This window comes from Denticeps clupeoides, chromosome 13 (assembly GCF_900700375.1).
Source record: "Denticeps clupeoides chromosome 13, fDenClu1.1, whole genome shotgun sequence".
Lineage (NCBI taxonomy): Eukaryota > Metazoa > Chordata > Actinopteri > Clupeiformes > Denticipitidae > Denticeps > Denticeps clupeoides.
Window position 1 is genome coordinate 5,059,253 of NC_041719.1, and position 26,181 is coordinate 5,085,433.

The 26,181-nt window shown below is 46.8% G+C and overlaps 1 pseudogene; it reads right to left on the bottom strand.

The window, feature by feature from the left end:
• The window catches only part of LOC114801626 (acetyl-CoA carboxylase-like), a 59,153-nt pseudogene that overhangs the window by 8,563 nt on the left and 24,409 nt on the right, over window positions 1–26,181 (bottom strand).

Genomic DNA, 26,181 nt, shown 5'->3' on the forward strand with positions numbered 1-26,181 from the left:
ACCAGTGTTTCTCAAACCCGCTCTGGAGAACCACCTGACAGGAAGTTCTCAGTCAAACGCAGCCTGCTTACAACCTACCACCTTCATTGTTTGTCTATTAAAAAACCCCTGAGGCTAAATTTTTATTTAAATAATAAAAAAAAAGGTCTATGATCTGTGAGTGATGGTGAGCAGTGGCTGATTGACTCGTATCATGTCTTCATGTGTGTATGAACATGAGTGTGTGATTACACAACCGAGATGCCTTTATCTGTGTGTCTGTTGGGTGTGTGTACTTTACAGGCTGCAGATTTGGGAATCGTGTAGGAATGTGTGTGCATCTCTCAATGATTTACGATTTTGCTTGCGTGTCTGTACGGTGCATGAGTATTGGAGTTTGTGAAGTGTGTGTGTGTGTGTGTGTGTCAGTAATCCAGTTCAGGCTCCCTGCTCCCCGGCCCCCGTGCCCATCAGCAGTGAGATTGATCTCTGTCAGAAGCGATATGTCAGCTCTGAGCAGCCGTCGCCGTGCCGCTGACAGCAGATGCCTATTTTCAGCTGCGAATGAAATCAATTGCAGGAGAATGAAGAGCATAATCAGTCACTGATTGATCTGCGGGCACACAGATTGACACACTTCCCCAGGGAACAGGCTGGAAAGGGTTAAAAAAAAAAAAAAAAAACGATTCTACACTCTCACTCACACACTCCAAACACGTCTATACAGATAGATGGGCACAAGAACGCCTTCCAAAATCATCCAACATATAACGTCGTAAACATCAACTAGACAAGAGATATCCCTAAAACATTACTGATCACGATATCAACTTTATTATGAAATAATATATATTATTGTTACTATATTACACATATAGTAACAAGTGGTATAGGTCTTTTTTGTAAATATGTTAATATTCAAATAGCCAATAAAACCGTGAAGCCTTAACATGCATGCACACACATGTACTGAAAGTAAAACTTTTTAAATGCAATAAATGTTCTTTTAATTTACATCCTCTCAAGTTAATGAACTTTTTTGTTACGCATTAGGCACAGAACGTTTTTTACTGTCTTGCATGTGTCTTTTTGTGAATAACTGCAAAACCAGCAAATCAATGAAAAGAATACGAAAGCAGCAATAAGTAACGACGCATTCTAAAAGCGATTTTTTTAAAAAAAGTGGACAGTCGTGCTCCTGCAGGCGCTCTGTGGTGTCCGTTCAGCGGGAGGACGGGACATGAGAGTGTGTGTGTGTGTGTGTGTGTGTGTGTGTGTGTGTGTACATAATGGCAGAGCTCCGTGCGGGGAGGGCTGCCCAGATGCTGCCGGGGAGGCGAGCTGGAGATGCGGGGGTTAACCTGGCGAGGTCCCCTGTAATGAGTAAGCATTCAGGCGCTGGGGCAAGATAAATGGAGGCGGCTCCCTTCTGCAGCAGTCAGCAGGAACCGCGGCCCGCGGCTTGTTTGTGGCAAATGGAGTGCGCAAAATATCAAAGGCCAGCGATCCAGAAGACGCCGGGGTTTGACAAATTTTAAATTAGCCAGAAAGAGAGAGAGAGAGAGAGAGAGAGAGAGAGGAAGAAGAGAGTAGGAGGAGACAGAGACGGAACGGGCACGAGAAGAAAGAGGCGGCTAAATTATGCAATCTTTTGTGTCGAGCGACGTGCTGAAATCCATACTCTTTCCCCTTTTCTCTCTCTCTCTCTCTCTTTTTAATCTTTGGAAATTGTCTGTGCCATTATCGCCATTATGAAGAGCGTTATTAGTTCCAGGAACCGCTGCAGGGACGGTGGGGGTGGTGCGTTTATCCCTTTAAGGCCGGGATGGGGTGACGAGGTGACCCTGCGGTCCAGTCATCCTGGCCTGGAGGAGCGGAGTGATGGGACTTGCCTGGCTATCGCGCACACACACACACACACACACACACACACACACAAGGAAGCAGTATCTACTCACCACCCATCGCTCCAGCAGCTCCCGGCAACGGCACTTTCGAAAAAACAAACAGAAATCTGCGGTGGCGGGTGGCGGCCGGCGAGGCGGTAATGGCTGAGCGACAGCGCCCGCAGCCTGCCTCGCGTTTACAACTCGCCACATTTTACACCCAATTTCTCTCACAGCGCCCGTCCGCCCGCGACTGCGCCGGTTAACCCCTTCAAAACGCTCACCCAGTCGCTCCGTCAGACTCCGGTACGTCTCGTCCACCCGGATCATCGTCTTCACCAGGTCCTTCCTCCGGAACTTAATCTCCACCGTCCCCTCTGGCTCCAGGACCCCGCCGCTGCGCCATGTCAGTCGACAAAAGGTTTATAGCATGTGTTACGCCAAGAAAATGGAATTGCTCCGTGTTACCTAAACCGTTCATTATGTTCTCACCGGCTGTCTTTGTCGGCGTACATCTCCATGTGACGGGGGTTGATGGTGGGGTCGATGACCACCCAGGAGCCTCCTCTCAGCTCGGCCTGTGGGGGGATGTAGACCAGGACGGGCTGCCGGTACTCCCTCAGCCCGTCCACGATGTAGGCCCCGAACTTCAACACCTGGTCGAACATGTCTGATGAGAGGAGCTGGATTTAGTCCACGGAAGAAAAAAAAAACCAACTCTTTATTCCTGCTGCGTTGCCATGTTCTGATTTACGGTGCATTATGGATGGGAAACTTAAATTGTTCATTTCAACCTTTTTGGATTCTCCCAATTCACTGCAGCTGACCTCAGCATCAAAACAGGTCATTATTTGCGTTTCTTTGTCTACGCCTTCACATGAACCCTCTATATCAGCCCTCTGATAAAGGTTTGGTGTCTATGTACATGACTCGGTACCAGTCGAGGGCCCACACCCGAGAACCTCTGGGTCGGGCTTGAACCACAACTTCAACCTTCGGTTCTAAAGCAAGACATGATGGACCAGGTGTGCTGGCGTTCTGCTGCAGAGGTCACAATTCGGAGAAAAAAATAAAATCACACACACACCAACTTCACAACTTGTCTCATTTTCTTTTTTCCATAAGAAATTGGTTATTAGTAATTGAATTTAATGCAATCATATTTCATGCTTAAGCTCAATAGATTAGGCCAGTAAATTTGGGCCCGTAGACAAAAAAATAAATCATTTTGGACCCTGGTAACACATAGAAACAGAGAAAATGCCGGTCCGTGCACAACCACGGGTGTTTGTGTCGCTGGAAGTGCTGCCAAGTGGGGACCCCGGTGTTAATTTCCACTGCATTTCATGCATGGCGTCTCTGCCGCCTGGGTCGCTGGTCGCTCACCCACATAAACCTCGATCCAGCAACGGCCCAGCCCCGGCCTCCTCGCCCGCCTCCAATTTAATTCCACATTGCACCGATTCTCCCTATCCAATGGGAATTGGAAACGGGTGTCTGGGATGTGAGCGATTTGGAAAAGCTGTACGTTGTCCGAGATTCATTTCCTCTTCCCCCTCTCCCTCTTTTTTTTATGTTTACAGCCTAAATGAGACTGGCCAGCACTGACTTTTCTTTTACTAACGTCAATTTACGGCCTAGCAAGAGCCGTTTCTAATCTTTTCCTTCTCATTACACACAATTTCCAAGTCGTTTGGCCGACACAACGATTGCCTCCTCCCCGTGTGTACGGAGAGGGGTGCTGCGACGCTTTTATTTATTTACTACAGCATCGCCCGCTTTAACCCACGGCGTCTACATTTTCTGAGCATAATCAAAACTCCGCTATATAGAATGGATACGCTCCTTTGCACAGAGCCAGTGCAGAGCATATATAAACATGCATGCACGCACACACACACAGCAATGCAATAATAAAAAAAATAATAAATGCAGGCACGGTACAGGGCACAATAAGCACTCAATTAAAAAAAGGACATTGGCAATTTCAGCTTATAAAAATGTGCTCTGCATGGACACGAGTAATATGTTTATAAAGAAAACAAAATCAGCTTCGGTATTGGGTACAACTAGTTTCACACACACACACACACACACACACACACGCCTGTATTAATGAAGCCGGTTCCCTGCCGTCTGGACGTGGCATCTGTGCTGGGAGATGGTATTGTTCGTGAGAGACAGTCAGAGGGTGATCCCCGGGCACGGGGTCTACCCTTCTCCACCCCTGGCGCCGCCACGCCGGGCTCCTGACCCAGCAGACAGGGCGCTCCCACAATGCACTCATGTTTTGTTTCCCTTTTGTCTCCCTGCTGACAACAGGGATGCCCAGCAGCCCATGACTATCAAACGCGGAGCAGGACAAACAAAATTAATTAAACAGCGGCGTGTTTGACACCTAGCTGTCTCCCTTTAAAAAGCTATTAAAGTGCAGGCTGACATGCTGTCTGTGAACTGACACATACTCGCTCCCGCACACACACACACACACACACACACACACACACACACACACGCTCTTCCACCCGACACCATCATCACGGAGCTGGCGGAGAGAGGAGGAGGGGAGACAGCAATAACAATAGCCCAAACATTTGCATATTTAACTCCTCGCTGGCCACTGGAGGAACCCGCTGAAGGGAGAGGCGGGACACTGACCTTTCATGCCCCCAGAGAAGCCCCTCCAGTTGGCAAAAACGATGAGCGGCAGCCCCTCGCGGTTCAAGTCCTTGATGGCCTGGGCCGTCTTGAAGGCCGAATCGGGAAACCACACCTGGCCGGCCTGCTGGATGATCTGGCAGGGGGAAGAGGAAGGTCGCGGGGTCACAGGGAGGTCGGCAGGGGGTTGAGAGAACCCTAAGGGTTGGAAGGGGCTGTACCTTGGCTTCGGAGTCCAGGTTTGCTGGGTCGGCTGGGACTGACAGCTCCACACATCTGGTCTCCACGGCAACCACTCCGGTAGGTATTCCGCCCAGTCTGGCAACCAAAGAGAGTATGATCCTGCATGACTGGCATAAAGCACATATAAAACATCCAAGAACTTCAGATCAGCAGGTATTAAATCTACACATCTTCGTTATTGATTATTGCTAGATAAAATATCTAAGATTACTGACAGCATCTAACAAGGAGAGATCATTTATAGCTAAATATATTCTTAATATATTACTAGTAATAGTAAATCCACACTGCAGTCATGCATTTTATGCAAGATGTGCATATTATTTTTGTTTCGTACAATTGTGAAGTGAAAAAAAAAAAGTTTGGCCACCAAACAGTCACGTATTTATAATAGTGTATATATAAATATATCATATCATTTGAATTCAGTCTACACTTTTAATTATGCACCACAATGTAAATGTAAAGAACATCTATTTCAGTTTCTATTCTTACTTTTCCGCTCGGTTGCCATGATGCCGCTGTCTTCAGGTTTACATTGGATTCTTAAATATTCATGAGGTTTTCTTTACGTGTGACATTTTTGTCTTTTGACAAAATCACAGATGAGTGCTCTAAGTACCGCTTCCTCTGAAGTTCAGGCCACAGTAAAAAGGGGGGATAAAAACACAGACTCGCGGCGTGATCACACAGCTAAACTTTTATAAATGAGTCCCCAGATCTTAATGAAATTATGGAGCTATGGAGCTAGGCCAGGTAATGCAGATGTCAAAGCTTTCACATTTAGACCTAATAATTAAAACAGAGCCTGTGACACAGGGAACATTATACTTGTTGCCACTAATAAATGTATATATTTTTGGCCAACAAGAGTTAATGGAAAATAAATTAAAGTTTGATGATTTTTAATCATTATCATGCAAATTTACCATCCAGAACAAGAGGTGAGGAAAACAATGAAAAACCGACAGCTGAAAAAGTAGCCGGGAAGCTGCCGCGATCTCTGCAGAAATATTTCATTACTCCGGCCCACTCGAGGAACACGTAATTGTTGTGTTGGTCATTAGGGGGGGAAATGAGCATTCGGAGATGAACTGAAATGGGATCATCAGGACTGCCACCGGGCCGCCCGGAGCAGGACGCCCAGACGCTCATCCCATACAGGACCAAATTGCCCTGGTTCTCCTAACAGCCTGTTCACTATCTCACCATTACCGGAGAACATTGGCAAGAAGCTGCCCCAAACAGAAAAAGATTGCAGGAAGAAAAATATAAAGAGATGAAAAAGAATAGAGGCAGGAGATGAAGGAAATGAAAAGGACGAGTCGTAATGAGCAAATGATGAGGCTGCAATCCACTCGGCCTCAGATGAGCTCCCAATAAGAGCGGGGAGAGAGACGAAAAAGGAGGAATAGAAAGCAGAGGACGGGAGGCAGAGATAAAGAGAAGGACTGAGCGAGCAACAGCCCTGGCCCGATCAGCGCACTGGAGCAGAGAGGTGAGGGTCACCGGCAGTCAGAGTAAATGTTGAGTGTTCGGGGCCATGGGACCCAGACTGAGGACCCTGCACCGACTGCCACCAGCTCTCAGGGGTCACTTCACCGCTACCGCCTCAGACTCTGAACATGCTCAGCTGTGAGGACTGAACAATGGGACAAGAGAAAGCGAAAGGAAGAGAGAGAGAGAGAGAGAGAGAGAAGGTTTGACGCCTACCTGGCCCTGCCAACCACCACCGTCTGAGCCCAGGGCTGCATAATCTCCTGGAACGAGCCGTGGTCAAAAAAGCCACTCTGCCACTGACCTTTCACCTCTGGAGAAGGAGAGTGGAAGAAAAAGAGCGAGAGACTGACTATTAAGTCTCCAAATATCTTAATAAACATTCAATACAGACAAAACATTTATAGAGGCAAGAGACTGCTGGAAACAAAAACCTGATGGCATTCATTATCTTAGAACCTTTCATTTGAAATAATTAAAAGGTTGCAATGCAAAGTATAAATGTAAAGTCTGGTTGCCAGGTAACTGGCAGCTTTCAAATATTAACACCAGCGCAGTCGGGAAGTGGCGGCCTTGAAGTGGTCCTGTAATCAGAAGGCTGTGGGTTCAAATCCCGACACCTTGAGCAATGTATCCTCCCCACACACTGCTCCCCGGGCGCCTTTCATGGCTGCCCACTGCTCACCTAGGTGACGTGTTAAATGGTGTCATGATGGCTGGACATGGGGAACGAGGACGCATACGCAGAATTCTCTTATATTTAAAGTCAAAATTAATGTACTGATATGCATGTTACATATCCAATCTTGAGACAACCTGCAATAAAGCAGACATGTTAGCTGACGTTTGCAGTAGGACAACCACATGGTCACCATGCAAATTAGAATAACAGATTGGTTGCGACATGAAGTGACCAACCCACAATTCAGTTGAGTGGCGCATGAGGCGAGTGTACCATTACGGTCTCTTTCCCACACTATAGTTTTAAATATGCATTACAGCAAAGCTTAAGTCTTTAAAAAAATTGGGATTAAATCACAACTAATTGTGATTAATCCACTCCAAAACGGGCTAATTTAAAGACAAGAATAAAAACACTTCTCTAGGCCCAAAACGTATAAACGGATCCATAAAGTGATTATAGAAACAGTACAGTGGCACCATACAGTATCAGACTGACCAATCAGAGAGCAGTCCCTGTGCTTCATCATGTGGGACACCCTCTGGATCGGGGGACAGGGACTCCGGTACACAAAACCCCACATCCTCCATGCTCAACCGTTCAATTAAGCCCCCACCACACCCTCAATCTACCAGTCTCACCTCTGCCTGCACTGCACCACCCTCCCATCCTCCGTTCCACCAAACTTGTAATTACAATGTTCTACACTTTGGCTCAGGCGTGACCCGCTGTAAAATATGACCATCAATTCCGGCATTATCGCCGCATCAGGACCTGCGGCCGATGGTGTAAATTGGGGAAGGGGGTTGCGGTGCGAATGGGGGGGGCGTCAGGATGAAGAACACCGCTCCGGTATCTGCGGTAATGAATTACTTTCACTTTTAACCCCGCGAATATCCGGCTGAACTTATCACCGCAAATCATCTGTTTTTCTCCGCGCCCTCCCCCTTCCCTTTTAACGGCACGCACTAAATTAAAATATGAAGTCACTCCATTAGAAGTTGCTGCCCCAGCATTTGTGTGATGGGCAATACGGATAAAAACGAGCTGAAACGTGCAGAGGATAATATATATTAAATTAAAGGCAAAATTCAGCTATAAATCGTTAAAAAGAGAGGAAAAACTCTCTAATTTGAGCTGGGCAGATCGTGGGGCTGTTAATGGAGAGCAATCATAAATCACCCACACGCTGTGCTGTAAAACTGTGTGCGTTTAAGATCTAGTTGGCTGGTAGGTGCTACCATGACAGGTTGGGATTCTGTGTAATGTGAGGACGTAAACACAAATTTGATCCAGTGATGATTAAATAAATAAATAAACAAACAAAACATGAAAATTCAGCTCGTTGTATGTACTCATTATCTTATCTTGACGATGCATCTTTTTGGTCACACAACACTGGTGTAGCATTTCTCCCATATATTTCTAATACTGGCAATTCCAATAAAATAATCCAGTTCACGTCCTCTTATGCTCATTAACCAGTCCCCCTGCACTCCAATGCAAGAAGTAACCGGGTGTGAGAGTTTTTAGAGGCGAAGCTGCGCGCTGAAAGGCGGTGAATTATGAGGGGCTACCTGGAGCAGGGCGGCCTGCCAGCATCCAGCGTGGGTCGTAGGGGGTCTTAGTAGGCACAAATTCCACCGGACGGTCGATGGGGTCCTTGGCATGTAGTATTGGCACAGGACTGGAGACAGACTGTGAGTGCATGCCCACACACACACACAGACAGAGACAGTAACAGAACGTTAACTAATCACAGATGAGTGCTCTAAGTACCGCTTCCTCTGAAGTTCAGGCCACAGTAAAAAGGGGGGATAAAAACACAGACTCGCGGCGTGTCAGGAACATGCCGACGAAGGGTGAGCGTCCGGCACGCAGCAGCTCTCGGCCGGCGCAGCTGCTGGACACGCAGCCTCCATATGCCAGGGACAGCAGGGGGCGGCACATTGTCAGCAGAGCTAATCAATCACCCGAGCGGACCTCCAGAGTCCGGCACCTCGCAGCGGGGCACAGGGCAGCGCGGGCCAGAACTCCTCCGGCTCGGCCGAGACGGGCAGAACGCTCACCTCCAACTACAGCCACCACGGCACCAGCTTCTACTGGCAAACTGGAAATCTGACTTTCAAATAAAACAGTTCACAACCTCTGTTCCAAGGTTGGAGGTGTAGTTAAACGCTACACAAAATGCACATCATTTACCAAAAAAAGGCTAAACTACAACAAACGACCTGGACATCATTAACCCACATGAAACGGGCCATGTGCGTGATACCTTGGGCATGTATGAAAGCCACTGCAGGAGCGTGTAAACTCCCTCAAAGTCGTCACACACGGTGGTATGGGTCACCCCGTTGTTGTGCATGATCTGTATTCCTCCAAGCTGGTTGTTGGATGTGTAGACCTCCCGTCCCAGAACCTGCATGCAAGACAGAGACACCAGGCCCATGAGCAGGATATACCTGGTTTTCTCACGATAAAAAGAAATCCATGACTGTTGCAGTTTTTTTTATGGTTCATGGCCATAAAAAGAAAAACAGAGGCAATAAGAACAACAATTGTTAAAAGAAAATATAAAATCAACAAACATAATGTATTTCAATTACATTTGCACAAATATTTAAATACATCAAATTAATACATTATCCATATCAGTAAGGTATTAGCAATTAAATTCTATTTAATGTTGTGAATAAATGCACTGTTGAATCTTGGATCGAGTGGCGGTTTTCAACATGGGCGACATGGGCGTTTGCTCAGGGTGGCATCACGGATATCGGCAGTTTTTTGTTTTTGCGTGCGCTCATGCTGCCCTGATATCATGATTGCCTGGTAATTGATCGGCTCTCTAATCCCCGTTTGCAGGGGGTAAAGGCCGCCGAGGGAGTGGACAGCAGGTGATTCTCTGACTGGCTGGAGCAGCATCTAATAACCAGCTCAGAAAATAAAAAGATGCTGAAGTGAGATCCTTATTTGAATTTTGAATTACTTAAATACTGTTCAGCAGGCTGCAATACCCGTTTTGCGCCTGTAGGGGGGTTGTGTTCAGCAAGGCTAACAGCCAGGAAATCTGTTCCTGAAATAATGAACATTTTAAATCTGTATATGGCATCAATCTCTGTGCCCATCCAACATCCTGAACTATTAGAAATGGTATCAAGTTTAACCTGATTGGCCCATCACTGTTTTCACTGAAAATAATCACATTGGATTGGATTGATGAATGGCATTCTCTTACAAAAAGAAAAAAAAAAATTACAACTTTAAGAGCTCCGGGCAACTGAAAACTCACTTGTTTTAGGGTAAAATAGGATGTGTAGAAATAGTATAAATCGAATACCTGTCGGGCCCAAAACATTTCTCACTGTAAAATTGGCCTGGGAGCTTTGCTCATCTGCACATATATTCATAATGAATATGGACATTTCCATGTAAAACAAATAGTATTGCAGCCTGCTGAGCAGTATTTAAGGTGGCACAGATTATTCGAATAAGCAGCGTCGTGAAGAGAATTTCATTCATAATATTGTCGATTCTAACTCATTATGTGACAATACAAACCAAATCTGCGCACTATAGTGTCTACAAATATACACTGGGGTGATCCTAAGGTGGGAGGATGGGTGTTGATACTGGAGTGCAAAATGAACACTGATGGAAGATGGACCAGAAAAGGTCAAAGCCCTGTATATGTTTATCTGGTAAAATTCGGTATGGTTCCAAAAACATGTTTTACAATAAAATATTTTAATATATAATTTTTAATATGTTTTATGTTTGTGTGAGTGCGTGTGTGTGAGGGGGACAGGCATGCCAAAAGGGGTTTACATTTACATTTATATTTACAGCATTATCTGACGCCCTTATCCAGAGCGACTTACAATCAGTAGTTACAGGGGCAGTCCCCCCCTGGAGACACTTAGGGTTAAGTGTCCTGCTCAGGGACACAATGGTAGTAGGTGGGATTTGAACATGGGTCTTCTGGTTCATAGGTGAGTGTGTTACCCACTAGGTTACTACACCCCTTGGTAAATCTTTAGGGGTGTTCACCCGGGGCACCAAACCAGCTAGGACCGTCCCTGCTTGGATCTCTGGTTGAATGAGTGAAAATAAAGTCTGAAGATCCTTGTTACCATTCTCAGAATTTCCAGAGGCTTTCTGGTATTTTCTGCCTCTTCTTCCATTATACTAACATGCTCCACCAGCTGGGGTGCAGAAGATCATCCCTGGTCCTGCTACCTGCCCCTGCACGGGCAATCTTACTCTTCATCTACCCTTTCCGGGCTGAGAGCGTGGAGTGTCACCGAGGCCTCTGTCTCACGGCTGCGGATCAATAAAATCATACACGGGTAGAAGGCTCCCCGGGCGCCGAATCCACAGGGACATAGATACTGTCGATTGGGTATTAAAGAGCGCTCCGTCACCCGCCGGTCACAGGGAGGTCCTGCCACGCCAGCCCCCGGGGGTGTGCTACGTAACCTCCAGTGCGTATTAATACTCTGGCTTTCTCCGGCACGACACGCCATCACTTCTGACTATCGACAGGTCGAGTGACAAAGAGCCTCCTCTGGCCTGCAACGCTCTCGGCCCGTGACAAGGAATGAACTTCGAGCTCAGTCCACATCAGAGAGGGAGCCGAGGCCCGGAGCAAAGTCACCGACTGCCGTCCGTGACCCGATGCAGAGATTAAAACGACATCTTTCCGAGATCAAAATAACAAAAAGGAGCACAAGCAGCACAGGAACAGCGGAAGTACAAAAAGCGAGTGTCCCCCACAGTATCACAGTCCTGATTCTAAATCCATTTTAAATCATAAATTTACATCAAAATCAAACATATGTCACAGTGGGCACGCCCTGATAACTTTTTTGAAGAGAAAAAAAACAAAACAAGAGGAGTAATTCAGAACCTGCAATTTTGGGGGATTACCATGGTCCAAGATACCAATTACCAAGATAAATAAAATTTAAAATAAAAAAATGACTGGACACTGACACCAGGCACAACTGGACAACACTGTACACGGAGTAACAAATAGAACAATCAAATGAAAGATAAAGTGAAGCGATTGTCATAGTGAAACACTGTAGCATAGCACACTGTGCACACAATGAAATGTGAGCAGATGTCAGAAGCGGCTGGGGAGCATTGTGTGGGGGACAGTGCTTTGCTCAGTGGCACATTGGCGGTTCGGGATTTGATCCGACAACATTCCTATGGCTGGTCCGCTTCCGTACTCGCTAGACCACCATTGCCTCTTATCCAGAGTGACTTACAACCAGTAGTTACAGGGACCGTCCCCCTGGAGACACTCAGAGTTAAGTGTCTTGCTCAGGGACACAGTGGTAGTAAGTGAGGGTTTGTGGTCCTTTGGTTCATAGAGGAGTTTGTTACCCGCTACTAGGCTACTACCATCCACCACACAGTGTACACCAGAAACCTTACATGACACTTTACCCATGTGTAAAATATGTAACGTAGGTATTCTGAACCGTACCACTCTTTACCACCTCGCCAAGTGCCGTTAAAACAGAAGTGAGCATATTGCCAAATTAACAAATGTGTATGTGAATGCATATGGCTACACACACAAAATTAACAACAAGGCATAAAGTTTGACTTATTAATTTCTTGCACCAGTCTTTGAAGGAATCCAGGAGTAACTAGTCTTATTACTGTGTGTGTGTGTGTGTGTGTAGACACACATACAGGTGTAATTGTGAGCAAGCGTGTGCGGGTGTGAGGATTGTGAAAGATGGTGCCGGGGCCGGTGAACTCATTTCCACTACGCCACCATGTGCTGACCCTTAAGACTCATCAGACACCCTTCCCACAATGCCATGCAGAACGAAGCAGGGGGGGGTTGGGGGTGTGTCCATTTCACCCCTTCTGTTTTGACCCCTTCGACCATCATTTATGGTTTTATTGCCTTTGTTGGTTATGCGCGGCGCTACAAATCTTGGGCGCCCTCCTAAAGCTGTCAGGCCTGCCCTGGGCCCATAGCAGGCAGCGCGGTCACCTTGACAGCAGAACACAGGGGCCAGGAGCGATAGCGGCGCGCACACACACGCGCACTGTCTGAGGCACATTAATATTCCATTGGGGGAAGGAAGGCGGGAGGGGTTGCGGATTAAAGCGCACTTCTCACACTTCTTTTTATTTTATCCTCCCTTCCCAGTGTCCCTCTCTCCATACATATATATATATATATATATATATATTTGCTTTGGTAATCACTCACCAGCCACCATATCAGAGATAAACTCCCCTGCCGTTAATTAACTGGCCGGGGGGAAGGAAGGGTGGTGGAGGTGGGGAGTTGGGATGATTGGGTGACTGCCCTCGCGGCTGGCACCCCGGGGTGGTCTGGGTGGCACCCCGCTCCGCCTGGGCCTGCCCGCCCGCCGGCCCGGGTGCGGCGGCAGCTGCATGGGGGCCCCCCTCGCGCCGCTCTCGGGGCTCAGCAGGACAACTGCGCTCTAGGATATGAGTTGCCATTACGAGGGAGTTGGGAAGACGCGCCGAGGTGGAGGTGGGAATGCTGCCACTGCCTTGCCAGTCTCCATAGCGGGCCTGATCCGGATGGTTCGCAACAGAGACCTCAGCTGATTAGCATTCACTTGTCCCATTTGCCTCCATTTAGTTAAAGACACGCTTCATGGACTTCAGGGAGCTGTGTGGTAATGTAAACTTAATGCAAAATGTAAAATTAAAGCAAAATTGCAATGGGAACCATTAGCCTTGCTGACTCCACCCATTGGTTGGACAGATTTTGGAATTGCGCTGCCTATTTTATGAGGGCTTCACATCAAATGTTTTGATGGATATTTTAATGGCTGCTGACCATCTTACACGGATTCTGCAGTTTGGTGGTGATTTCTAGCCAGTTATTGAGCAGCTTGTGTCACTGATACAGAGCACTATGGGCATTGCCGTAATTTGGAGGGAAGGTGGGGTTTTCACACAAAAAAAGCATTTGGGAGTTTTGTTTTTTGCAGTTTATGATGTTTTATTGTAAAAAGTGATGCATTTTAAACTGGACATCCCCATGGTGGCACACACTGAATCTTTGCTGCCACCCCCAACAACACCCACCACCCCACAAGCAATCCCACCGATGTTAAATCAGAATTTACACCCTTGGGTCATACAGAAGGCAGAATCCTGGTTTGAATTGTACCGTGACCTCTGAACTTTTATCATATTTAAAAGTGTGATCGTACAGACATGCATCATATCACAACCTATTTATTTTGTATTGTATCACCACTTCTTTACTTTACTCCTTTACTGCTCACTCAGGGTGATGGGTTAAATGCAGAGGACAAATTTCACTGTGTGCACCGTGTGCTGTGCTGCTGTGTATCACAAGTGACAATCACTTCACACTTTACTTTACTTGCCAGGCAACTTACAAGAGGAAGACACCAGCAATTCTCATTCGGTTTCTATAGATTTTGAGTTACAAAACTGAGAGCCCTGATAAGGCCTAACTTGTCAAGAATAGAACATGCTAGGGAATTGTTAAGTGCTAGACGAATATATACACACATGTATATATATATCTTTTTGTGTGTGTGTGTGTGTGCGTGTTAGCGTTAGACTCGTTTGAAATACTTTTTAAACAAGTGGGTTTTCAAATGTTTCTTAAAAGGTGGTAGTAGTCTCAGCATACCATGATATGTATAGTCCCATGTGTAGTCATCTCTATTTTGCCATAGATTGTATCATAGTGTGTATCATATGGAGATGTGAATTGTTAATTGCCATGATATGAATCATATTTTGATATATATTGCATTAGGAATTCTTCTGTGCCTTCTGTGGTGACTTGCACCTCCTTCCTTGTGGGACAGAGAGCTCTGTGCCAGAGGAGGAGAGTCTTTCCCTCTCTTCCCCCTTCTGCCACCTCGGCATTGTTGTGCAGGACACGGCCTCCCTGCAGGGGCTGCTGGGAGAGCGAGGGAGTGAGAAAAAGCGAGACAGAAAGAAAGAAGGAAGGGGGCACGGGCCTGGATGGCATCAGAGAGCTCCGCCCGTGCCAGCGGGGCAGAGGCCTGGCAGTTCGCCCCACGCCCTGTCCAAGCGCATCAGCCTAGAGGCGTCTGAAACGGCCAGCGTCAGCGCGGCGCGGAAAGTCACACTAACCCAAGGGCAGCAGAGGAAGGGAGGCACAGCGGGGACAGGGCTATGCTGCAGAGAGTGTGTGTGTGTGTGTGTGTGTGTGTCTGCACAAATACACACACAAAAGAACACAAGCAACTCACACAAATAGACACTTAAGCTCATTAAATGTACATTACAGTTCTAAAAAATAAACTATACCAACCAACAGTTGTACACACATGCGCACAAAACAACGCACGCAAAAACAAGTATCGCAAAACAGGACCTTTCTATTCTGACCAGAGGAACACACACACACACACTCAATGCTCCACATCTCATCTCCATACACAGCAGGCCCATCATGAGATGCATAAGACACAGACTGAAACTTTTCACAGGACAGGAGCGGCCATCTCCTGAAAAACCACGATTGGGTCTCTGTGTGTGTGTGTGTGTGTGTGTGTGTGTGTGTGTGTGTGTGTGAGTGAGAGAGATGTGATCAAGCTTTTCACACGGAACTGATGCTGCCCCTCTTCCTCTGATGCTCGGGGGTATTCGTCTTGCTTTGGGGTTCATTCTGCATTCTGTGCTCAGGCTGGGTCACTCAGAACACAAAAAAAATAAAAAATAAAAATATGTCTCATACCAACACAATGACACAATGGTTGGAGGCAGAATCCCGCCCTGCCACCACCACCGCAGCCCACACTCCCTCTCCAGCCCCAACGTTCGCCTTCTATTAGAGGCAGCAAATTGAAATTTACATGTTATTGCGTCCTGGCATGCTGCGATTTGCGATGTGTCATCTAATTTTAAATCGAGCCACGTTAATTCACCATGGGGAAAGGGAGAGGGGAGAGAGAAACGGGGGGGGCGAAGACTGTACGGGCGGATCGAGGAGGAAGGGAGGGCGCTGTGGCGAGGAGAGAAGGGGGGGGGGGGGGGGGGGGGGAGAGAAAAAAAAAATCTCTGTCTCAGCAAAAGTTTTCATTAAAATTTTAGACAAATGATCTCTGTGTCCTTCTCCCATGCTGCCTGGGGCGTCATGCTATTTCTATGCAAATAACAACCTCACGCCTTCCGTCCTATTATTCCACAGGAGCTGCCACAACATGACCTGAGATGGGAGAGGAGGAGGAGGAGGGAGGGGGGGAGTAAGGAAGATAGTGAGAGAGAGAGAGAGAGAGAGAGAGAGAGAGAGCCTGAGCGAAGGAATAATGCAGAAAAACGGGGAGAGGAAGATGGCGGAGGGGAGTGGACTCACTGAAGTGTGAAAATATATAACACCAAGAGCGTGTGTGTGTGTGTGTGTGTGTGTGTGTGTGTGTGTAAGAGAGAAAGAGAGAGAGAGACATGAACACAAAGACACCGCTATAATATGTTCCTCTGTGCATCCCATTTAATACATTATAGCGTCGAGCCCCCCCGGTTCATAGAGCAAAGCTGTTAACCTGCGCGCACTAAAAGCACCATCACACTACATCTCACGCCGCCGTAATTACCCCCAACACGGGGGTCCGTGCGTCCACGCTGGTGATTAACGTGCAGCACCATAACGACACACACTCAGGCCTGGAGACGGACGCAACTTTCCCCTCGCACTTCTGCAAGACACTTCACTTCTCAGGTGACCAGGATACGTCCAACCACGTGAGAAGGAAGGTCACCTTCTCAAACCACCAAGTCAGCAAAGCACAGCCCCCACATTTTACATTTACAGCATTTTTAGCAGGCGCCCTTATCCAGAGCAATGTACAACTCAGGGTTAAGTGTCTTGCTCAGGGACACAATGGTAGTAAGTGGGGTTTACTTTACTTTACTTTACTTTACTTTATTTGGCAGACGCTTTTATCCAAAGCGACTTACAATGGGAAGACACCAGCAATTCTCGTTCGATTTCTATAGAATATCAAGTATACAAACTAAGAGCCCTGATAAGGCTTGAACCTGTGACTATGAACTGTGGTTCATAGACGAGTGTGTAGCACAGTAGGCTACTACCACCCCAAAGGGCTGTATATGATGTAGCATGTGGGGCATATTCACTGTAGTCATATTCACTAGTTCACCATTTATAATATAGATTTATAAGTCCTGTAAACCTGCATGTGATAGTGGTGTGATAGTGGGCGTGGTCTTGAACTGAGCATGTGTGACATCTGGTGACAACCTGTGTGGAGGGGATGTAAATGTGTTATAGGGAAGTGAAGGAAACTGAGGTGTGTGGTGTGTTGACAGGAGGAGGTTTAAACAGTCCAGAACAGTGTGTGAGAGCTATCAATCAAACCTTTCCAATATTGATTCATAAAAACATTAGTTTTCATCTTCTGGATGTCACCAACAAAAGTGGCTGGGTGGTTAGTTCCTCCTTGAAAAACTGTTCAAAACATTTATTTAGCTCTTTAGTTCTGCAAATCTAGAAGACATACAGGCAGAGACCTTACTGAAAATACCCCACATATCCTGTCTTGAATAGAATATTTTCTAAATTTACTGGATTTTTGTGGCAGGAGAGAAAAAAATATTAGGAGGAAAGGACAAGGAGGAGAGAGGCCTACAGAAGTGAGCAGGTATTTGCGGAAGAGGCTTCATCAACACCATTCACAAACCACGATGTTTGGTGCAACCAGGAAGTCGTTTCTGCATTTTTTCCAAAAAAAAAAAATAAATAAATAAAAATCTAATTTAACCCACTGATTCTTCAGTCTTTTGTGACTGGAAACAAAAAAATTCACATCGAATCACTGCTGGTCAGTAGAGTTACGTTTTTTTAGAGAAGAGGTGGGATATTCTCTGGGAGGACAAAGCATGACAACATAAAGGGAAACATTCCAGGTCTGACCGTCTGAGTTGCCACTCTCTAAACGGTGAAGCATAATAAGGGACCTCTACACTCACATTTAAATTCAAATAAGAAATCATTAATAAATCGTCTGTCTCTGGAATTCACCAAATGGCAAAGCTGAGTCTTTCCAGAGCACAAAACCAACCATAATAAATGGCTCTGGCTATGCATCTAGAATAATCCCACCAGCTCCATCTGTATGCCAGCAGCCTGTGTTTGTATACAAACAGTGGGTGTTGGTGCACAATGCAGTGGTGCCATTACTGTGTGGGAGAGGACCACGCCCATCTGCACTGCTGGCTCACCTGTTCATAGGTATTGTTCCGTATTCTATACAGTTTTTATACCAGTGTGCTTGAAGTGCCAAACTGTAGCCAAGCCAATATTATAAACATCTGACAACAAAAAAAAACGATTCTACTGATCATCAAGGTGTGTTACATCAGACCACTGCAGATGCAAACCATTCATACCAGACATCTGATTAGTATCCTGTTTAAAGGCATCTCCATATGGTCATGGCTGACCTCCATATGCCTGATGATCAGTGCTTGTGTGTGTGTATTTACATGATTTGGCTTAAAAATAAAGAACATTTATTGGTTGCGAGTGTTAAGAAAATGCGTAATTACATACCTACTACAGATTTTTTATGTTGTTATTACGTTAAAAAAAAAAAAAAAAACTCCCACTGCATCTAGAGAACCACCTCACCCTATAGCATTCCCACTTTCAGCCACACACAATCAACCAAAAAAAAAAAAAAAACAACTTCCAACTAACACTGGATGTGCCCCCCTTGCTTCCATTAAGATTCAGCGGGCGAGGGGCGAAGGAGCTCCATCCATCTGCTTCCAAACTGTCATTTGCATTTTATGCCTCCCGGCCCTTTTTTGAAGTGGCAATACTTTGATGCAGTCAAAGGGACACATTATCATTATTTCAATTTCCATGGCAAGGCGTTGTGGAGACAGAGAGAGCGAGGAAGGGGGGATCTGTGTTTGCTGGCCATGCCCTCTCATCGTTATGACTGCTGCGTGAATGCATGTGTGTGTTTACATTAAGACATGCAAATATGACATCAAAAGTAAAGAGAGAGAAAAAGAAGAGAAACTAAATAAAAAGAGAGGGGGGAAGAGTGATGGCAGGGGGAGGTGAAATGTCCCAGCATCTTCCCACCTCACGGTGCCCGTTTCATTCTTTATGCCTCAGACGGAAGCAACACCGAATACTTCCACCTAGATTTCCTAGGGGTGAGGACCAGAGCAGGTGACCTTGGGCCACCTCTGGAGTCTCTGAGCTCCCAAGCAACCTGAAACCTTTTGATACGATTAGCTGTATGTGTCTTTCTTATGGACATACAGCTGTTTAATCCCAATCCTCCTTGCATAGTGTGTGTGAAAATGCTTTTACTTTGGCTGTGAGCTCAATCATCCAGTTTATATAAATCACTGCAGTGACCAATTAATGTGATCAATATTAATATAGCTGCATAATCCCACGTCAAAATAAATCAGTTTTCTGATTCATAGCTGGGTACAGACAAGTCAGTATACTAATGCAGAAAAGATGCATGTTAAGTTTTATGCATTTGAATGCTGATATTAAACCCATCTACAGATGTCTAAAAGCATTGGTGCATTACTCATGCCGCCATTTTTCAACAGACATCTGGGATAACAGCAGATCTGAACAGCCACTCCCTCATTTAACCTCTCCATCAACAGATTTAATGCAAGCAGTAAGCAGTTCTCGGGAAAGAAAGGGGGAGGGACGAGAGGAATGAAAAAGTGGACAATGACCTTGTTGAGGGCCCCGGCGCCGGTCAGGATTATGTGGGAATTCTCCACCTGAATGGTTCTTTGGCCGAGCCTCACCACGTACGCCCCGATGCCAATGGCCCGACAGGTCACCTGCACGAAGGGTGGCAAAAGGCAACAACAGTGTGAGAACCTTCGCCCCCCCCACCGCGTGTGATCACTCCGCTTATGGGCCAGCAAATACAGACAATTTCAGCATATTTATACTGCTTTATGTGCTGTGGACAATTATGCGATCCACTTTGTAGCCACCGTAACCTATTTTAACTATAAAATCATTATCTCACGTCAAACACAGCCAATACGATTTCAAAGTTGTTGTTCTTCAATAAACATTATAAAGTACACTATAACCAAATATTATAAAATTTAATGGGCTTTAGATAATAATGTCATAATATGGTTTAAATTGGATTTTAAGCAACAATTTAATAGGAGAATAGAATGGCGTTTCACCGGTTTCTTCTGAAGTGAATCATCGGTGAAGTCGGCCCAGACGGGGGGGGGGTGTTGTTTGTTTCAGGTGTGAGTATGAGTCAGTGTGTGTCACCACGTCTGCTCACCAGGTTCATGGTGATGACCTCGTCGTAGGCCAGCGACGACTCACCGGCGATCATGCCGGACCCCCTCAGGTTCTCCACGCCCAGCCCGTCCTCCTTTCCGATGATGTCTGTGATCTTGTACCTGCAGGAGCGTCACGCCGAGTGAAAACGAGCAGGAGGAGAATACTGGATCGCTCCCACGCGCACGCGCTCTGGCAAGAAGGCCGGCTGACGTCTCACCGGAATCTCCTCGCGCCCGCGGCTCGGCAGCAGGCCCGTGCCCGGAGCACGCCACGCTGCTGAGCCAGCCTCCGGGCCCCTGTGAGTCAGTTGAAAACAGCACTGGCTCACCTTGACTCGCCCTCGTCCTCAACGTGCTCGCAGTGCACCGAGTTGAGTGCCGACACCTTCTTATAGTCCTGTGGGGTGAGGTACAGGTACTTGAAGCCCTGGGAAGAGCAGACAGAGAGATGAGAAAAGAAGAAATGATTCCAGCCTGGGACTCTGCGCCACACACACACGACAGTAGCACTTGGCAGGCGGCGCTCCTTCTAACATAAATCCACTTCTTAGCAGATAAGAGCCGCCGGCCTTGCCCGCTTCTCCGGCCCTGCCAGCCCCCCCACTCAGCCGCCGGGTCTGAGGTGAGAGGCTCTGGGCAGCTTCCAGCGGCTGAGCGGCTGCTGAGACAGACCTGCTGTGGCCTTGTCTGCCGTTGTAATTTAAAAACTGGGAGAGAGAGAGAGAGAGAGGGGGGGGGGGGGGGGGGGGGGGGGGGGGGGGGCGAGAAAGAGAGGGAGGTCTGCTGGCGCCGGTTCACGTTCCTTCTTAGAGCCACGACAGCAGCCTTCTCTCCCGCTCCCCGCCCCCCCTGCGGGCCTGCTCCCTTACCTTGTACGGGTCAGCGGGGTCGTGCCAGGCTATGTGGAACATGTGTCTGATCTCCTCAGCCAGGCCGATGCGGGCACCGCTGTTGGCAGCGATGTAGACGCGCGGGATGCCGCGCTGGCGCGCCAGGGCCGAAGCCTGCTGGAACAGGACGTCCTCCTGTGGCCCAAATGAGCCGATCTTGTGGGTGATGTCGTTACTGATCACAACCACCTCGCGACCTGATGGGTACTCCGGGGTGCGCAGGGTCATTTGCCAGGCTACCATGCCAATCTGACGGTCAGACAAAATAGGGTCATTTAAAAAAGATGCAATAAAAGTTAATATGACATGCACTTTAATTTTACAGCATCTCCAAAAATGTGTTTAATGAAAATAAAGTTTACCATGGCCAACTGACCAAATTTAGTATAATCATCAACAAGCAGGGAAAAATAACTAATGACCTTGATGTTCAAATATTGTAAAAGTAGCCCAAGTTGTGCTGAATAACCCTCAAAATTATTATTATTATTAATAAAATGAATGATAATTGTTAGAACTGAAATCTAATTCTCACATTTGGTGGTGGCACCGCATGCTGCCCTGTACCCTGTATTATTTCAAATACATTTTACTAGTACTATTGTACTTTAATTCTTTTTGCCAGTCAGCCTAGTTCGGTCAGCCTTAAGCATCCACCTCTTACCCTGACAGAATAGACAGTGAATGAGCTGTGTTCATTTCAGCTTTTAAGCCACAGGAGACAAGAAGGCACAGATCTATTGTAAATGATATGCATAATGCTACTCTAAAAAGCCATGTAAACACAAGAAGATTTCCGGTCTTTAAACTAACTCTGTTATAGCCTGCCACTGCCCTGGTGTTCTCAACTTTATCCAAGTAATGTCTTCCTCTGGACATTTGTCTTTTCAAAGAATCATTATTTTGTTCTTTTTTGCCCTTGTAAATAAAGCAGAGCGCCTTGACAGGAACAGTGTGATACTGTGCTTTATCGTGCTCCACGGAGAGTGTTTCTCTTCTGAGCGTTCCCTGCCTGGAACGGAGCTCTAATTCCCAGTGGGGCTTTTCCAGACTCCCCGGAGGAGAAAGGCAGAGATAGGTTGTTATTTACTCTGAGCGCTCCGATCCATTAAAGTACATGGATTAACCCTGCGCCTTCAACTCTCTCTTTCCTGGGGTTAATGTTAATGATGGCCATAAAATACAGCCATGCTCCATTTTACATCGCTTCCGTCTGGGTTAAGCCCATCCGAACAGAATGCATTACAACAAAAACACACGAGTCTTTGTTTTTTACGGCTGGCCGGTGCAGAGGTGCACGCTGTACCTGCACAGGAGTCACTATTTTACAGAAATGAGACTAGTGGAGGGATTCAAAGAGGGCTGTTACTTCACAGACGACAAAACCATTTAGTCCTCTCTGAGGACTGTAGGGAACGACTGCGGGGATATGCTTTTGGGCTGGACGTAACCTGGTTCGCACACAAACACACACAGCACAAATCTTCCCTTGGTCAGAGTGAATCCAAGGCACAACAAGCCCAGGGCTTAGCCACAGTACAAGGCTACTGAAGAAAAAGAGAGACCCCCATGGGTCAAAGTGTGGCACTGCAGCAGACTTGATTGCTTTCAGAGAACGACCACATATTTCAATTTTTTTTATTCATTGTGCTCATTTCAGGACCATTTTAAGGACATGCTAGGGTTAAGAAAAGGTCAGTGCATTTGTTGGATTTGCTCATTACCTCATTTCCTCCAGGTAAGCGGTTGAGCTGCAGCAGTTGACCTTGGTCATCCAACACCAGCTCCGTGTAGGTCAGAAGTTCAGAAGCTGGAGGGCATTCTGGGAGATGGGCGTAGTCCTTAGCAGCGTTCCACAGTTTCAACAGTGCCTGAAGGAAAGAGAGGCAGGAGGGAGGCTGACTGAAACTGTGGTGGCCTAGCAGGTAAGAAAGCGGACTCGTAACCAAAGGGTTGTGGGTTCAAATCCCTGAACTGACATGGTTTCATTGAGGTCCCCCACACCTTTCATGACAGCCCACTGCTTACTAAGCCTTATGGGTTAAATGCAGAGCACACGTTTGGTTGTGTCACAGTGTGCTGTACTTGCTGTGTATCACAATGGCAATCATTTCACTTTCCCTCTAAACCATGCGGGTGGTTGTTGTCAGGCTCACCTGTCTGAACATCTCAGGGAAGTCGTAGACGTAGGTGGTACCCAGAGTCTGGGCTTGGAAGCGCTTGGACTGCAACAGGTCTTTGGTGACGTAAGGGGTATTGATGAGCATACCATGCAGAGGGCCCTGCTTCTCTCCATAGGCCTGGAACATGACCTTCAAACAGAGGAGCACCTGGCGTCAGTGGCCAATTGCATCCATTCAACCTCTCTCTCTCACTTCTGCCCCGTCCCATCTATCCGTCTGTCTGTCCAGGATGCCCTTCAACCATCCATCTCTTAGGCTTTTATGTTATACACCCCCCCTCACCCCCATCCATTATTCTCTCTTTTGTTGCATTCGTCAGTTCATTCAGCAATCTATCCATCCAACTTTCCCTCCACCCATTCATTCATCCATCATATCTTCCCTCCATCCATCCCTGGCTCCTTTATTAAATCACATCTATTCATTACTTTCTCACTCATTCATCAGTACCTCTCATTACATTTATCAATCCATCCCTTTATTGTCCATCCCTCCTTCTTTCTTTGCATTAAACCACCCATCCCTTTCACTCCATGCCCCCATTCTTCACTATTTTATTCATCCGTACATTTCATCCCTCTTTCACTCCATGCATCCATTCATCTGTAATTCTATCCATTCATCCAGCCATCCATCCCTCTGTCATTTTATCCAACCATCTATCCATTCATCCATCTCAGTCTACTAAAATACATCTAATACCATGTCATTCAACCACTATGCTGTTAAAGACCAGTTAAAAGCAGACTGTGAGACCGTTCAGAGTAGCATTACACTGAAAGCTACTAAATGAAAGCTTCAGGACTAAAGCCCGTTCGAGAGGGGAGTCCTGACCCAGCTTTGGCTGCAGAACCCTCTGATGGCTGAGTGGCAGCAGCTCGAACATGAACTAGCAGAGGCTTCTGGACAGCGTCATCGAGGACAGGGTCCTCATTGGCTCCCAGACACCCCCCAAAAAAAAAAAAAAAAAAAAAAAATGAACCAAGAAAAGAAAAGTCTTCTCTGACTGAGGAAGGTATTATGGTCCGTAAATCCTACAAGTGTAATGGTTCTATTATTCTGGAGTGAGAATGAGACTGCCTAGCAGCTAATGTTGAAAGTGTTAATTAAGATGGCTGAACACAATACATTGCAATCGGATCCTTATTTAATGCTGTCTGGCAACTTTAAATAGAGAGAAAATGAAATTCTCCTCTGCTCTTCACACTGCAGCCACTCGGCTGTTTATGGGAAAAATAATAGGAATCATATTACTTCTTTTCCCCTTAAATAAGCTGTAAATGCATGTGATGTGAGTAGCTGCAAATGTGACACCGGTAGACGAAGAGGTTGCACATAATTTTGAGGGCTGAGCGTCTGCTTGGCTTAACGTGTCAAACTGCACTAATGAATAGCTGGAAGAAGCATTTTAAAAGGTAATAAAGATATAATAAATGTCTGATTGATAATTTGTTCGGTGCAATTAAAGGTTTTTTTGCAGTTCTTTACAAGCCATGTAGCTTGCACAAAGATTAGCACATTCTGGATGTTTTACACTGGATAAGATGTTTTTTTTTTTACATTATCACAGATATTCCACACAGTCTTGTAGTAATATCTGAAGTAAAAGAGCAGGTAACAAATGATTTTGTCGGTTATAGGATAAGGCCTGCTCACCTGACGGTCCCTGGGTCCCACCTGGCCGGCGCAGGTGGCAGCAACCTCCTTGTAAATGCTGATGTCCAGGTAATATCCAGACTCGTTGGTGAGGAACAGGCGGATGGGCATGGTGTTCTCGGACGGCGAGGGCCGGATGTTGATCTTGAGTTCAGCCTGGAGGACGCGCAGCTTCCACAGCCTGCTGCCGTAACGCATTACCATCAGGCGCACTGCTTCCTTTATCTAAGAAGAAAAAGGCAACATCTCCCAATTAGCTCTACGGATGAGGAGGTGGTGTGCATGGCGGAAGAGGAAAAATCGGATGGACGCGCAGACCTTTGATGGACTCATGATGACCGTGGGGACAAAGTTGAGGAAGATGTGATTGCAGTCTGTACGCACAGACGTTTTGCTGAAGGCCACCTCCAGCTCATCCATGGCTTCCAGCAGCAGCCTCTCCCCCTCATTCTGCAGGTACTCAAAAGAAGCCTCCTGCAAGGCATCAGCAGGCTGTTAGGTCCACCACACACCTCACTATGAACATTTGCGGTTCTGAACCCGCAAACAGGGAACCGAACAATAAACGATTCGCGCCGCAGACTACCTTGGTGACCAGGTCCGCGTGGCGAATGATGGCCCGCACGAAGAAGCGATGGTCTGTGACCTCCGCGCCGTCCTCCACACGGGCAGCTCCCAGGTAAAGATGCATCTTGTGGTTGGAGCAAGGGATGGCGGTCAGCGCGAAGTTGCGCATGCGGCTGAGCTCCAGCTGGAAGGCCAAAGCGGGCTCCAGGTGCCGGTAAATGCGGTCTTCCTCAAACTGTGAGCACAAGTGAAGACATTTGCGGGTGCTCTGACTGGCAAGATGGTTGACGCGTGACTCAGACGCCATGGTGAGGGGAGAAAAGCAGGAGGACACAGTCCCGGGGGGACGCATTTTAGGCCCCATCCACACGAGAACACTTTTCTCCAAAACGGGTTTTTCGGTTTCTAAAAAATTTACCTCCACACCTCTTTTTTTAAAGCGAAGTGATTGTCACATGTGATACACAGCAGCACAGCACACGGTGCACACAGTGAAATTTGTCCTCTGCATTTAACCCATCACCCTGAGTGAGCAGTGGGCGGCCATGACAGGCGCGCGGGGAGCAGTGTGTGGGGACGGTGCTTTGCTCAGTGGCACCTTG